The sequence below is a fragment of the Limanda limanda genome, chromosome 1 (assembly GCF_963576545.1).
Source record: "Limanda limanda chromosome 1, fLimLim1.1, whole genome shotgun sequence".
Classification (NCBI taxonomy): domain Eukaryota; kingdom Metazoa; phylum Chordata; class Actinopteri; order Pleuronectiformes; family Pleuronectidae; genus Limanda; species Limanda limanda.
In genome coordinates, this window is record NC_083636.1 from 31,532,667 (window position 1) to 31,547,299 (window position 14,633).

Below are 14,633 nucleotides of genomic sequence, written 5' to 3' on the forward strand. Positions count from 1 at the left end.
GTGAATTCACACACTTATCTGAATGAGGAGTGCATTAGAGAGAGTTATAGAGATAGCCAATGCTTTTCTTGGACTCTATTGAAGAATAATGTATGTCTTATTCTCAAGATTTACAACTAATCAAAGTCGTAAACAATCACCAAGTAAACAATCATCACTTCGGGTACAAAGACACTATAACACGACAGTTACAGTGTCTCCTCCCAAATCATTAAGGCTCATGGTGTCATGGTTTGCTTCAGCAACACAACATACTGTGTAATGTATGAAAACAAGCCCTGAGCCATCAGCGATTTAAACTCTTTGATTCGGTTACACAACCAAAGATCCATGATCCTTACAACCCAAACAGAGCTGACCATGAGACCCAGTCTCCTCAGTGGGAGTCCAAGTCGTCCCATGCAGCGAGAGCTGCTAATACGTCTAATCTGGTCTACTACAGACTGGATGTCTTAGCAAATTCACACTTGGCTTTAAATATAAATAAGCATAGTCTGGATCTGAGAGCAGGATAGCAGCGTAGTGTCATTGAGTCCACTCAATGACACTGTTGATTTGACATTGTTGATACTAAATGTGAGGACCCAATCATCTTGAATTTTCTACACAAATGTGATAATTTGCAAACAGGAAATGTTGTGACTTTTCTGATTTTAATTTTTATCATATACATTTGCATAATTCACATTACATGCACATATGGATGCATGGAAATCAGTAGTTTGTGCTGTTGCGAGAAAACCTATTGATTGTGTGTTTCATATGTTTCGATAGTTTTAAACTTTCAACTAGTGTGTGACTGCCAATGCACAGCTTGCCTGTTTATATGTCTAGTCTTGAGCACAGCCTCAGGACCACGATACCTTGAATTTCACTGTACACATATGAAAATATAACAACAACGTTATTAAAATTAGAGTTGTTCCTTACACATCACTTGTACCCCTTTGTGCTTCAATCTCTTAGTGGTTGACCAATGTTGGTTATTTAATGGCCAGTGCTAATATTTAGAGAGACGGGCCAGTGTCAGAAAAAAAAATGTGTTTAAACTGAACTTAACTTCAACTACACTTAACTAAACTCAAACATGTATTGTATATATAATATTGTGTGTGTTTACTCATACACAGAGCTGAATGACCTGAATCTGGAAGAAGACAGCATGCATATGCCACAAAGAGGGGGTCGGAGGGTGTGTGTGTACACCAAAAACAATAACCCAATTGTCCACCTATGGCCGTGAAGTGACCTAATGGGAGAGGATTGGGCATGTGCAGTACTGTGCCATTCTGAACACACACACACACACACACACACACACACACACACACACACACACACACACACACACACACACACACACACACACACACACACACACACACACACACACACACACACACACACACACACAATTGTGCTTTCACAACATGTATGGAGAATTTCTGAGGCCTCAAAGCTGAATGGCAACAAAAGTGAAGAGAGACAACAAAGGTTAGTCTGAACCCAAGCAGAGGCCATTATTCGTTGGAGCTGAACAAATGGGATGATGACAAATCAAGTAACACTGAGAACAAAGAGGTCAACCACAGAAAGCCCATAGTTGCTTGTTTCTAAGAAATTTGTGGTTTATGAAATACATGTTTTTTTAAAAGCTGCAGTATGCTTTCCTCACTCATGAGCCGTACAATGCCCCGCACCCCCTTCTCTCGTTTCCCACTCATTCATCCATACACTACAGGCAACTTAATGAGCAGCAGTTCCCAACGAAATGAGGCTAGGCAGACCGTCTAAGGGTGTTCCAGTTTTCTGCAGGCTACACCCTCCATAACATGCAGCTGTCTTCCCTCCTCCTCCACATTCTTGACCACACTGCATGCATGCGTACAAATGGGGGAACGCCACAGCACTAGACCACCACCCTGTCTTTTAGCGTTTGCTTGAACATGAGGCACAGAGGTAGGAGTTAGATCCTGCTACTCCAGGTGTCAGTATGTGTTGGTGGTGCTCTGCAAACTTTCTTTCATTTGCTGTAAATGTTTGACCTGTGAGGGCAGAGTTCACAGGCTCGGTCATCAATCACATCACTGCAGTGCTCATATGGGCTGGGACTGGAGATCGCACATATGGTCTAACTAAAGCTGCATTTCAGGCCAAATTTTAAACATCAGTGATATATCACTTTCCATCTACTTTGGCAAGATCTTCATAGATAAGTGCTCAATATTATCCTATTATCCTATTGATCAGTTCCAAGATTATAACAACATCTTATGACACTTTGACCACATGCAACATGTTTGTAGAGCTGAGTGGACACAAAATAATTATCAAAACAAAAAAGTTCAATTATATGTCAATCTAATGCTTAGGTACTACACAACCACAGTGAGATGTATAATGAAAAATGCTATTTAATGTTCTACCTCTGAATGAGCTTTTGTCTTTCCATGAAGAAGAATTTAAAACCACTGTTTTTTTCAGGATTCTTCAACTTTCACTCAGGAGCAAAAATCGCCCTTAAAATGAAAAGCATTGAAAGATGTAAACATTGTCATTGTTATATTGTTTGCTGCTACATCATCCGGACTTTGTGCATTTACTCCTCTCACTTAGGTGATGGTCCAGTCTCAGAGCTGTAAACCTTTCCTAGGTTTCTCCATTATTAGTCGGTTGATGGCTATTGACCTCTGTCAGCAGATGGAAACATCTTCAGTGGTTTCTTATGTACTCCATATTAACTTTGGCCAAGTATGTCTACATCCATGTAAACTCAAAGTGAGTATAATCACATTATAACTGCTGACAACAATTTTATAGGTAATGTATTTAAATTAACTTTATCATAACATATGACTTTCTCAGACTGGGCACCAAGCCAAATGTCTCTTTGCATTGAGCACTTGTCCAGGACCAGACACTGGCAGAACCTGATTTACAACTTAGTGGAGTAATGTATCTGCATGTAACTGCAACTGGGATAAGGATCAAACACATGATCCTCTCAGCGGGATTAGATAAATGTGACCATTCATTCAATAACCTATGTTCTCTGCTGAAAATGCTTTTTGTCAAAGAGAAGTCTAGTCTTGCTTTTCAGCATCAAAGTGTGAGAAATAAATCCAATCTCCCTAGAGTCTGGAGAGTCTCTGTTAAATGACTTGCGGTGACACGCAAACATTCCTTTACCTCTGTAAAGTCACTCTGATCCAATCATTCTGTGAAGTGTAGGCATCTCAGGAATGTTATGACCTAACAGAAGCTGTGTGTTCACTGATATCAACAGGAACTCTTCCCGCTGATTAGACAACATAACATTACACAGCCCTATCCTCCCTGCACACAGTCCACGTGGTTCAGGTTGGACCCATCTTCTTCGAATCCAGCAAACATTAAGCAAACTAATTGCTTGTGTGGGCTTCAGTGGAGGCTTCAGATCGCACTATAGATACGAGCTAGAGGCACATCATGGCTTCACCTGTTTTCCCTCTGTGCTCACTGGCAGCAGCTGGGACCCGGTCTTTGTTGTGAGGGTGAACAGCTGATGCAGGCTGCAGATCTGCAGCAGCAGCCTCAGGCCACACTGACCAACACGTTGACCGGCTCCTCCTGCACTTTCCTGTTCTGCAAGAGGACTGAAACCAGGCTAAGCACGGGGCTGATACCAGGGAATCACCATAACAATTCCACCACAACCTGAGCTACAGGCAATAGGGAGCTAGGTGGGTTTACGGTCATGTATGTAGCACTTCCATAACCACGCCCATGCTTTCTGGGATGCTAATGCTGTGTCCGTTAGCCAAGTGTTGTATCCTCACAGGTCTCCCATGCTAATGCTAACCACCACGTCTGCACCGCAACGTCCTGTCAAAGTGACGAAGCCACATCTGGAGGCGCCTCCACGCCCTGCTCAGTGTGTGTGTGTGTGTGTGTGTGTGTGTGTGTGTGTGTGTGTGCGTGTGCCCTGGCTGCGTATCACCGGTAACAATGGTGACGCAAGCTTTGCGGCTAAACAGCCGGCTAAGCTCTTAGCTAGCTCCTAAGTCCAACTGTAAACAACAACAGGACACTTCCAAGCTAACGCTAGCCACTTCCAGCGGTGCTAGCAGCAGCGGCGGTGCCTCCGAGTTGAAGACGAGGCTGAGAGCAGCTCGCTAGCGGCCCCAGCTCACACCAAAGCCGGGGTGTTCTCTCAAATTAAAGTGGTTTGTGGTTACCACGGGTATAGCACTCCAGCCCGAAACACACACACCTTCACCCGGCTTAATAAACTGAGATAAACCCTTACCCGACGTGGGCTGGAGACTCCTGGGGAACCCGGGTTCACCTCCTGGGATCAAAGCCGCCGTGTCATGGGTGTGTTGGGTGGGAACGGAGGTGGGAGACAGGGTGAGAGAGGGTGAGACTCCTGCGACGTCCCGGACTGAAGAGGAGGGAATGCAGGAATGTGACGTTTACTCGGGTTTCACTGGCAGCGATGACACGTGCGCTTGGGAAGTGGAGCATTGTGGGAAACGTAGTAACTGGGAGCTGGAAGGGTCAGGCAAATAATAACTTCAACATACTTCATATATAAGAACGCAGAGATGGATTTTATCCCAACTCGGTGGGGCCATTATTTTGGAGGGTTTCTCCTGACGAGTAACTTTTGGATCTGATCGGTCAAAGGTTATAAGTCAAGGTCGACAAGAATGAACTGGGTAAAACACATTTGTCAAGATTCCTCAGTAAATAATAGGGTGAGAGGGAGAGAAAAACTTGTGCTGATCAGAAAAATTGTTTCCAATCATGTAATAAGTGGTGTCACGAAGAGGTAATGATGAGGTCAGAAGTCATACATAGTTCAAAAATGCACTTTTTGAGATATAGGACTATATAAACCTCCTATAGACACGTCCGTAACCATATTTAGACCTTACTGTATAAGATTTTAAGTTTAAGATACATGTATTTGTCCCAAACACATGCACAGACATGCACAAGCACACTCATGCAAGGAGGGAAATTTAACCTCTGTTATAACCTGACTTATAATCATCTCGTATAAAGGAGGTCATGATGGCATCATTATGACGTGATATTATTATAATATAATATTACCATCCCCTGATCATACAACAGGGAACGCATTTACCCCTCCAATGCATTCCCTCAGTGCGTGTTTATATTCAAAGTAGTGATCCATTATTGTTTCCTTATCTATTGGCAGTTAAGAGTTTTGACACAGCACCAGGTAATAAACAAAACCCAAATGCAAATGCCTCACGTGCATCTTTGTGATAAAAAGCCAAGTGGCGTAAAGTAACATTAACAATAACCTGCGTACATTATACTGCACTTAGGTCGAGGAGGTGCACACATCTGTACTTTACTAGGGTAATTATATTGTCTGCTACTATATACACTATGATCAATGGGTCAATAAATAAAGATATACCTGAATTACCTTGTAGTATATAACGCAATGACAATTACAGCTAGGACTTTATTTTGACTATTTCTATACTGAGGTGTTGGTTGCGTTTAAAGTGAAATATGTGAGCTCTTCTACAACTGATGATTGCCCAAACACATCAGTTCATACCAAATGATATGTTAAAATACTTTTATATTTCTCTTATATATTTATTTATGATTTGTGAGGTTGGAAAAATAATCACTGATTGACTGTTGTACTTGCTGATACAAACACCTATCCCTTAATAGAAGATGATCACTTGGGACAGAATCATTTAGAAAAAAAAAAAATCTGCAGATCAGACATAAAATATATGTTTGTCATATTTAATGGCCAACTGTGTGGCTCCTGTATTTAATCGCAGAGCACATTTGATACACTCTAGATTTCTTGCCCATTTAACAAATCAGTGACCAAATAAATAAACAAATAAACCTGATGATTTTTGAAACTTTATCAGATGTAATGGTGCTGGTAATCAAATGTTGATCGTTTGACTTTTTCATCTATGCAGCTGGAGCCATCAATACAATATTGCTGGAATATTTTCATCACCACTGTGGGGTTACACTTAAATGTCTGTGTGAGTGTGTCTTATCTTTTTATTGGTGATGATGCTTGAATCCAGTTCAACAGGTAAAATGTGTTTGAATTGTTTGTCATCCTCTCTCTATAAATACAAGGCTCACCTTGACAACCAAAACACAGGTGGCTGCAGAGCACTGCTAAAACCTGATGCTTTTTAATGGAATCATGCCTCCCTGTGGACAATGACAGAAGTGCAGTTGAAGAAAACGCATAGTGAGGCTTTTAATTTATTTAATTCATCTGTCTATTTAATTAAACTATTTAGACAATTATTTTTTTAACATATTTATGCTGTTATTCTATTTTAGTCATTTATTCAGTTCTTTAATCACATATTTACTTTCTCTTAAATGTTTTTCTTAAATACCACATTTGTATCTCCTATTTTACTAATTCCTCTTTTAGCATTCTATTGTTTTATCTTTTTCCCTTTCACATCTCTTTCAAACTTTTTATTTATGGTAATGGTATCATGATCATCTTTCTTTGTTTACCTGCCTTTGGTGTTTCCTCATTTCTAATCTATGAGATTTACAATAGCGTCCCCTCAGTTCCTGTTACTACTATACTGCTTAGCTCTGTGTGTGGATGGATGGTGGGGGTATTGATTTTATTGCTTCTATTCTGTGAAGCACTTTGCATTACATAATTTGAATTAAAAGGGCTATACAAATAAACCTGATTGATTCATTGATTGATTCACTCATGAACAAAAGACAGAGCTTTTGCTTGACTTGTATCAGAAACAGAGGAGAGAGATAGAATAAGACACAAAAGACAGATGGAGTCAAATCTGGATTAAAAGATGAGTGGATAGGTCAGACAGTGCACTGCAGGGACAGCCAAACAGACAGTTGAGTGGAATGTCCCCTCCCCTGCTCCAGATGGGTGCAAAGAATATTTGCCACCGCAGTCAGAGGCTAATTAACTCCCATGCAGTGATGGAGACTCCAGCAGGTCGAAGGCTGCACCCCCCCCACCCCTGATACTTCTTCCTTTTCCTTCTCGCTCTCTCGCCTCAGTTCTGTGTCTATCCTTAGTTGTCCCATAATTACTTTGTTGTCCTCTTCACTTCACCCACAGCACCGCAAGCCATCCAGTCATCCGTGTTCCTCTCATAGTGCTGTGCATTGTCCCTGTGCAGATGCTTGGTTCATTTCACCTCCTCTCACATGCGTGTGTTCACCTATAGTAATAATATTGATAATAATAATCATGACTGGAAACAGTAAAACAGCTGATGTGATGTTGCCGTCCTGTTTGTGGAGAAGAGGACAGAAAACGTGTGCTTTACTGAATTCATAAATCTTGTATCTGTTTTGAATAAACGAGTCTGTAAAACAGCAGATTTAAAGCTTGTGTGAAGCTGAGTGGTAAAAGTTGGTGAGATTCAAAGTCAGATGCACTGTTGCCAAGGTAACCATAATGTTGAACTGCCATGTAATTTCAATGTTCTAAAAATGTCAACTTTTGTTGCATGGCACGCAATCCTTGAGAAGTTGTTCACGAAAAAAAAGTAACATTATTGTTTCAAGCTTCTTTCTTCCCCCTGTATGTGTCTGATTAATATGAAATTATTTACATTAAAGACGCAAAAAAGAGAAGATAGAGAGTTGAGTCAGAAATATGTTGAAGTAGGGGAGCAAGCGAAGTCACATAAATCTAAAAGCTCTATGCGCTCACTCACATTTCTTTCAATTTATGAATTTACATTCAACTTTATTTTGTCCCTTTATGTTCAGGTGAACTGTACTGTTTATATCAGTTTCTACACTGGTTTCATGGTCTCACAGTAAATTCTGTGGAGCGAGAAGAAGAGAAGCGGACGCAGAAGTTGGCGTTACTCCGCAGGTTGCTCTGCACAGAGCTGTATCCTCACCAGAGAGATGGTACCAAGGCACCAATTAGAAGTGGAGAGGGCGCATGATGATATTTCCGTGTGCTTGTGGCCTGGGCTGCTCCATCTGTGTGCGTTATAAAAGGCAAAACCATAAACATGGAATTAGACAGTACAGGCCCCACAGCTCTTAAGGTCACAGACTCTCCCTCCTGCGGCTTGTGAGAGCAACGGTGTGATATAAACAACACAGGGACGGCAAACTGTTATTCCCGTAGGTGCAGGTTTTCTGACAGGGCAGCTGATTACTGGTGCTTGTCGGTATGTGAAGTTCATTAAGGCCAGTGGCCCCGAAGCAGCAGTCTGCTGCAGTTCTGCTCTTTCAATGTCAGGTTGAACGGGTGCAGGAGATGAGGTGTGGGAGAAAGATCACTGTGCAGCAGTTAGAGGGAAACTAAGTGGGTGGAAGTGACTGAACATATCTAACACACACACACACACACACACACACACACACACACACACACACACACACACACACACACACACACACACACACACACACACACACACACACAGATATTGGCCAGGGTTCAATTTGTTGAGTAACAAAAACATGATAGCTTTCTAACCAGCAGGTGGGGGCAGTAGACAGATCATAGGACTGTTGTGTTGTGCGAAGTGCCATTGTAATTTGCTGTAAACCAGAGATCTACTGTTACCTACTGCCACTGAAGCAGAAGTAAGTGCTTCTCTGAAACACATGACCACTCTGTGGCAAAAAATAAACAAGAAACATAAATACATGTTAATTTAAAATCCCCCCCCATAGACTTAACCTCCTACGAAACAATAACCAAAATACAGGTTGGGATGGGAGGAATTCTCACTCAGCCCTGACTAACTATATGTTGTTTGAAGCCTTATAATTATATCCGTGTAAAACAAATTATGATCACAAAATCTAAGTGGCAATTTCTTTAACCAGAGGCTACATATATACCAGAACAGTAAAATAAGAAATAGACGAGGGAAGACTTTATCAACAGAGTTACCTTTGAGAATAGACAATAAACATCAGCATTGATTTGTCCATCTTATTTCACTGTGCCTTTCTAGACACCCAAGTTTCCTTACAATTTATCATTAATAAACTCATGAATAAAAGTATTAAAATCAGATCAGGAGACACAAACACATAACAAAACCCAAAACACATATTTGTAAATCCATAAATACCAAATGTGTGGCATTTTTGACACATATCATATAATATGAATGAAGTACATTCTGTAACAATATATATAAATAATAATGTATAATAAAACTAATTTCATACAATACCCTAGTGGACAATGCTATTGCTGACAGTACCATTCTACTTAACTTATCTATCTATCTATCTATCTGTCTATCTTTCTATCTATCTATCTATCTATCTATCTATCTATCTATCTATCTATCTATCTATCTATCTATCTATCTATCTATCTATCTATCTATCTATCTATCTATCTATCTATCTCCATCTATCTATCTATCTATCTATCTATCTATCTATCTATCTATCTATCTATCTATCTATCTATCTATCTATCTATCTATCTATCTATCTATCTATCTATCTATCTATCTATCTATTTATCTATCTACCTATCTATCTATTTATCTATCTATCAAACCATTTATCTCATCAAAACAATTGAATGATCAAATAAATAAACATTTGTCCAGGTCCGTGAAGAGTGAGCTCAAACATAAAATTATTCCAGCTGCAAGATGATTCTTTCCTAAAAACGCAGAGATGAAAAACAGATCAACGTTGTCTTCTCTCTACTTTGTCCTTCAGCCTCCCTCTTCAGGACAAGAGGGGCCTTACTTCCCTCACCCCCCCCCCTCCTCTCCTCTCCCATCCCTGACAGCCCGACGCTCCCCGTGCTGTTGGACTTCAGCAGAGCCCCGACCGTCCGAGGACGTGCGTTGACAGCTCCGGGCCGTGTGTGTGTCCGCCTGCATGTATGGCGAACACCCGTTGAGTAGGTGGGTCTGCTGGAAGGGAGTGGGAGAGGTGGGAAAGGGGCAGATGGAACACAGAAGGAAGTTCACCAGAGACACATAGAGTGTCAGAAAGTAGAGAGGGACGCAGAGAGGGAGGGAGGGAGGGAGGGAGGGAGGGAGGGAGGGAGGGAGGGAGGGAGGGAGGGAGGGAGGGAGGGAGGGAGGGAGGGAGGGAGGACAGCGATAGGTAGAGGAGGCAAAGCTGAGAAAATGAGGGGACAGATATGCAGAGAGACAGGGTGGCGGGCGGCTGGAGAGGGTGAGGGAGGCCGAGGGAAGGATGGGGAGGTGAGACATGTGTCAGGTACCAGAGGGAGAGGTGACGAGCAGCGGGGGCTGGAGGGAGGGTGACAGGTAGGGATGGAGGAGTTGGGGTTTGGGGGGGGAGGGGGGGGTGATAATGATATCAGGTGCAGGAGGGTGGCGGGACGGGTGGCTAGAGCAAGGACGGGAGGAGGAGACTTCTGACCTTCAACCATCACACGATAGCAGGATGTGGAATATTCTCTCAAGAAAAGTTATCTGCACATCTCGCCTCATGTCGTGGAGACTGGCGGGGGGGTTGTGGTTTGGTGGGGCCCCAAACTCCTTTGACTCAAAATAGAGGAAACTTTAATGTGACGCTGAACCAGGCACTTTCTATTCCTGCATCGCTTCTGAGAACCTATAATGATAATCTAAGAGTTATCTCTCAAGTCTGTACACGTGTGCTACATTACAATCGTCATGGCTGCTCCTTTCATCTCTGTCAGACATGTTCTTTTGTATAAACACATTTAACATTGATACACCGCTACATTTATGTTAGACACTGTCTTTGCTTATGAATTTTTAAAATCTTTTACTTTTTGTTGCAGACAGCATGTATTGCGCTTGTGTCAGGGATCCCTCACTTACAACACTCTGATATTTCTTGTTAAGTCCTATGAGGCAAACTCTGATTTATGAATATAGCCTAAACAAATATAATGTGATAAATTGATTTATTGATAAAGGGTTTTACTTTAGGTATAAAAAACATGAACATTGTTACAAAGGTCATTACCTCTTTGTGAGTTTGTTTTGTCTTGAAATAAAGTACAGGATGCCTATCAACGTCTGGCAAAGGGACTGCAGATGGAAATTACACTTTCAGCTCTGGTGCATTAACAGTTGTATAAATGTTGATTACAGTTTTTCTCCATTGCTTTGGCTCATTTCACGAAACAGAAATGACATTCTCAGAGCGCTAAGTGCAATTGGCAAAATAGCCTATATGGTTCAGCACAACTACATAGATCACCTTCAAAAGGTCAAATCTCACCCAAAACAGTAAACTCAAGCTTCAAAACCAAATCTTTAAATACATTTGCCAGAATAACCTAGATGGTTCAGCAAAACTCCATGGCACACCTGCAAAAGGTCATATCTCTCCCTAAACAGACAACTCATCAGTCAAAACTAAATCCTTTTCTCATACAAATAGTCAGTGCCCCCAAAATGATAAGTCCCTTTGGCATTATGATAAAAACACAGGTCAAAATGTTTAGATGTTTTGTCAGTATGGCAGTGGACCATAGAAATATCCCTCATGTGCACATTTCAATCTTGGCTCAGTCCTTTGACACTGAGTGGTTACAGTAGAATACTATGGTTATCAAACGGAAAAAAGATTAATTCAAGGTTTCACATATAATACTTTATTGCAGTCATACTGCCATGGAAATTGTTACAGTAATTGCCATACATCGCGGTAACAGTAACAGAAAATGTGTACAGCACAATATACTGTCAAACAATAAGCACATCAAAACTAAAATTAGGTATAGCCTACACTAACAACACATACAGTAAGAAACTAAAGTAAAGCTGGAGTCTCACTAGTTTTCATCCTCACTCTCCTGCTCATCCTCGAGCTCATGTCTGTCTGGCCACAGATTTTCATTAACATCACAACAGCGTACTTGCAACCATCCCTGACACTGCTCTGCTGTGACATCACCACAAGCAGAATCCATTGCCTGGAGAAGGGACCTCTTGTTTTGAGCCCCGTGCTCATAGACCCTCCACCTCTATGCAGAAAAAAACTCCTCGATAGGATTGAGGAATGGGGAGTAAGGTGATAAGAGCACCATCAGCATTCTTGGATGGCAGTGAACCACGCCCTGATGAGCGGGCCACGGTGGAAGCCATAGCTTGTTGTCGTCCTCCTCGGCCTCTTCCCCCTTCTCCACCACCATGCACCCTTGCTCCTCTTCCTCTTATTCTTCTTCCTCTTCCTCGAGCAGGCAGTTGCCCTTGGTCGTTTCCCTGGCCAGGTTCTTCCATGTTCATAAATTGTACTGAACATGGTCAAGCTCTAGATATTTGATGGAAGCATTTTTACTCCTGGATAGCACCTGTCAGCTAACTAAACTTACTGTGTGATTGATGATCGGATGTTTGAAACTCCGATGTTCTAGTTGAACCTGAAAATTAAGCAGATGATCCAAGAGATCCATATTACAGTATATACCATAATGTTTTTCATGGTATTATGTGCCTGAAAGATTTTGACAGTGGAGTGAACTATTGTGCAGGTGATAATGTACACAAGCAAATTATGCCAACATGTTCTGCAGAGAACAACCACTTGACTGAGAAGCAACATTCAGTTTAGACCAGCAAGATATGTTCAGTTGGGCTAACTGAAGGCAATTGTACCTAACCGTTTGCAAACCTATGCTAAATCATTTGAAATTTGTGCAAGCTGTAGGTAATTGTACTTGTCATGTGCAAGGATGTGCAAATACAATTGCAATTTGATTAAAGGAATGAGATATTCCAATCTGTTGTGAACAAGTGCCCAGTGGTTTGGAGGTTTGCACGTGTAGTTTTGATAATGTCATTTCTGTTTCGTGAAATGAGCCAAACCAATTGAGAAAAACTGTAATGTACATTGTCCCATTTCAAATGAAGAACACAGAAATGAAAATGTTTTAAATTTAAAATAATATGTTCAGTTTACACTAGGGCTAGGCCGACATAATGCCCACATTAGACATACAAACATAACGTATAGACATGAAAGTAGTTTTAAAAAACATACAATATTCTAAATCCCTTCAAAGTCAAGTAATAATGAGCAAAATACATATTTTTTGTGATGCAAGGTTTTTAATAGAATTGCAATTTCGTACCAAACCCTGCATTACGCGTGGTGTGTCACGAAGAGTTATAGAAATAACCATTCAAAAAACATCTGTATTCTTATGTAAGCACTTTTTAAAAAACAGACACTGCCCATTTTGATGTAATATATTTGTATAAATCCTTTAAACCAACTTTCAAAGCCTGAATGTTCGTGACAGAAGTTGGTGACACGTTTCCTGTTTGTTTTACGTCAGTCTTTATATACCAACCCCAACCTACTGTGTCGTGTCAATGCTCTGGCAGTTCAAACTCGTCTCGTCTTTCTCGTTTATGGGTCATGTAGTGGTGTAATGCCGTCTGGAGTAAGTGTTGGAATAATTTGAGGCGTTTGGAGACAAAAGGAAACTCGTGTGGAATTGTGTTTACAGGCCCTTCTTACAATGGCCTGGTTTAAATGTGTATTTGACGTCCTTTATTGGAAAAGTGTGCAATGTTATTTGATAATTTCACTTAAACCAAACTTTTATGAATTCTCACAATGTTCTCATTGTCTAAATGAGTCAGAAATAACTTATGAACACAACACTGTTTGCCTCTGTTTAGTGATATGAAAACTGTCTGCTATGTTTCTCTGTTGATATAATGTTGCTTTTTCATGCAAGCCTTTTTTATCACATTATGATAACTTGCATTCCCATGCATATTTCTTTGCATGATGTGGCTACATTCACATTCAGAAGTGTGTGTGTGTGTGTGTGTGTGTGTGTGTGTGTGTGTGTGTGTGTGTGTGTGTCTGCTAAACAGGAGGACTCCGACTACGGGTGTTAACTAACTGACCTTGTCTGAACTGCGCAGAGCACGCATAAGGTATCTTCAGGTCAGAGCAGGGTGTTAAAATTATCCAACATAACATCTGTGTGTGTGTGAGTGTGTGTGTACGTGTGCGTGTATATACTGTATGTCTGTGATTCTGTGTGTTTTGCTTGTTTGTGTCTTGTCTGGGAGGGGGGAAATGAAAAGAGTGTGTCTGGTTATAGGCCGAGCCAAACTACATCCCACACACGGCTGGGAGACTGTGGCCTCCTCTGGACCTTTTTTAATTAAAACTCCTCACTTTCCTCTCTGTGTGTGCTTGCGTGCATGTGTGTGTGCATGTGTGCATGTGTGTGTGTGTTTGAGCTGCATGTTTCATGACTATGATCACACTAATGCATTCAGTTCGGGATAAATATATTTAATTTGCGCACTTTTGCAATTTAGACACGTGAGTGTGATTTGTATTGCAGCTAATAATGAAATCAAAATGGTTCAGTTTTAATAAAGAGAAGAAAGAAACAAGTATATGAATAAATATTGAGAGAGTACAGTAACTTCTGCATTAGTGTTCATTTGACCAGCATTTCTCTTAGTTTTCTACATTCAACAGATAAATAGCTAATAATGACTCAAATTAATAGAAAGAAGTTAATTAGCGTTTAACCAATTAACATCCAAAGCATTGAATATCAAATTATCATTCGACAAGTGTTTTTCATTTGTCCTGACCCTCTCTTTGTCAGAGCAAGTATCACCTCTTTTATA

The 14,633-nt window shown here is 40.9% G+C and overlaps 1 protein-coding gene across 2 annotated transcripts in view; it reads right to left on the reverse strand.

Annotated features, from left to right (window-relative positions):
* ctif (CBP80/20-dependent translation initiation factor) overlaps positions 1 to 4,423 on the reverse strand; it is a 47,810-nt gene extending 43,387 nt beyond the window's left edge. For both annotated transcript variants that reach the window (XM_061077658.1, XM_061077650.1), the window contains exon 1: positions 4,289 to 4,423. The gene's annotated coding sequence lies outside the window, so the exon portion shown is untranslated. The remainder of the gene's footprint in view (positions 1 to 4,288) is intronic.
* Positions 4,424 to 14,633: the final 10,210 nt, after the last annotated feature.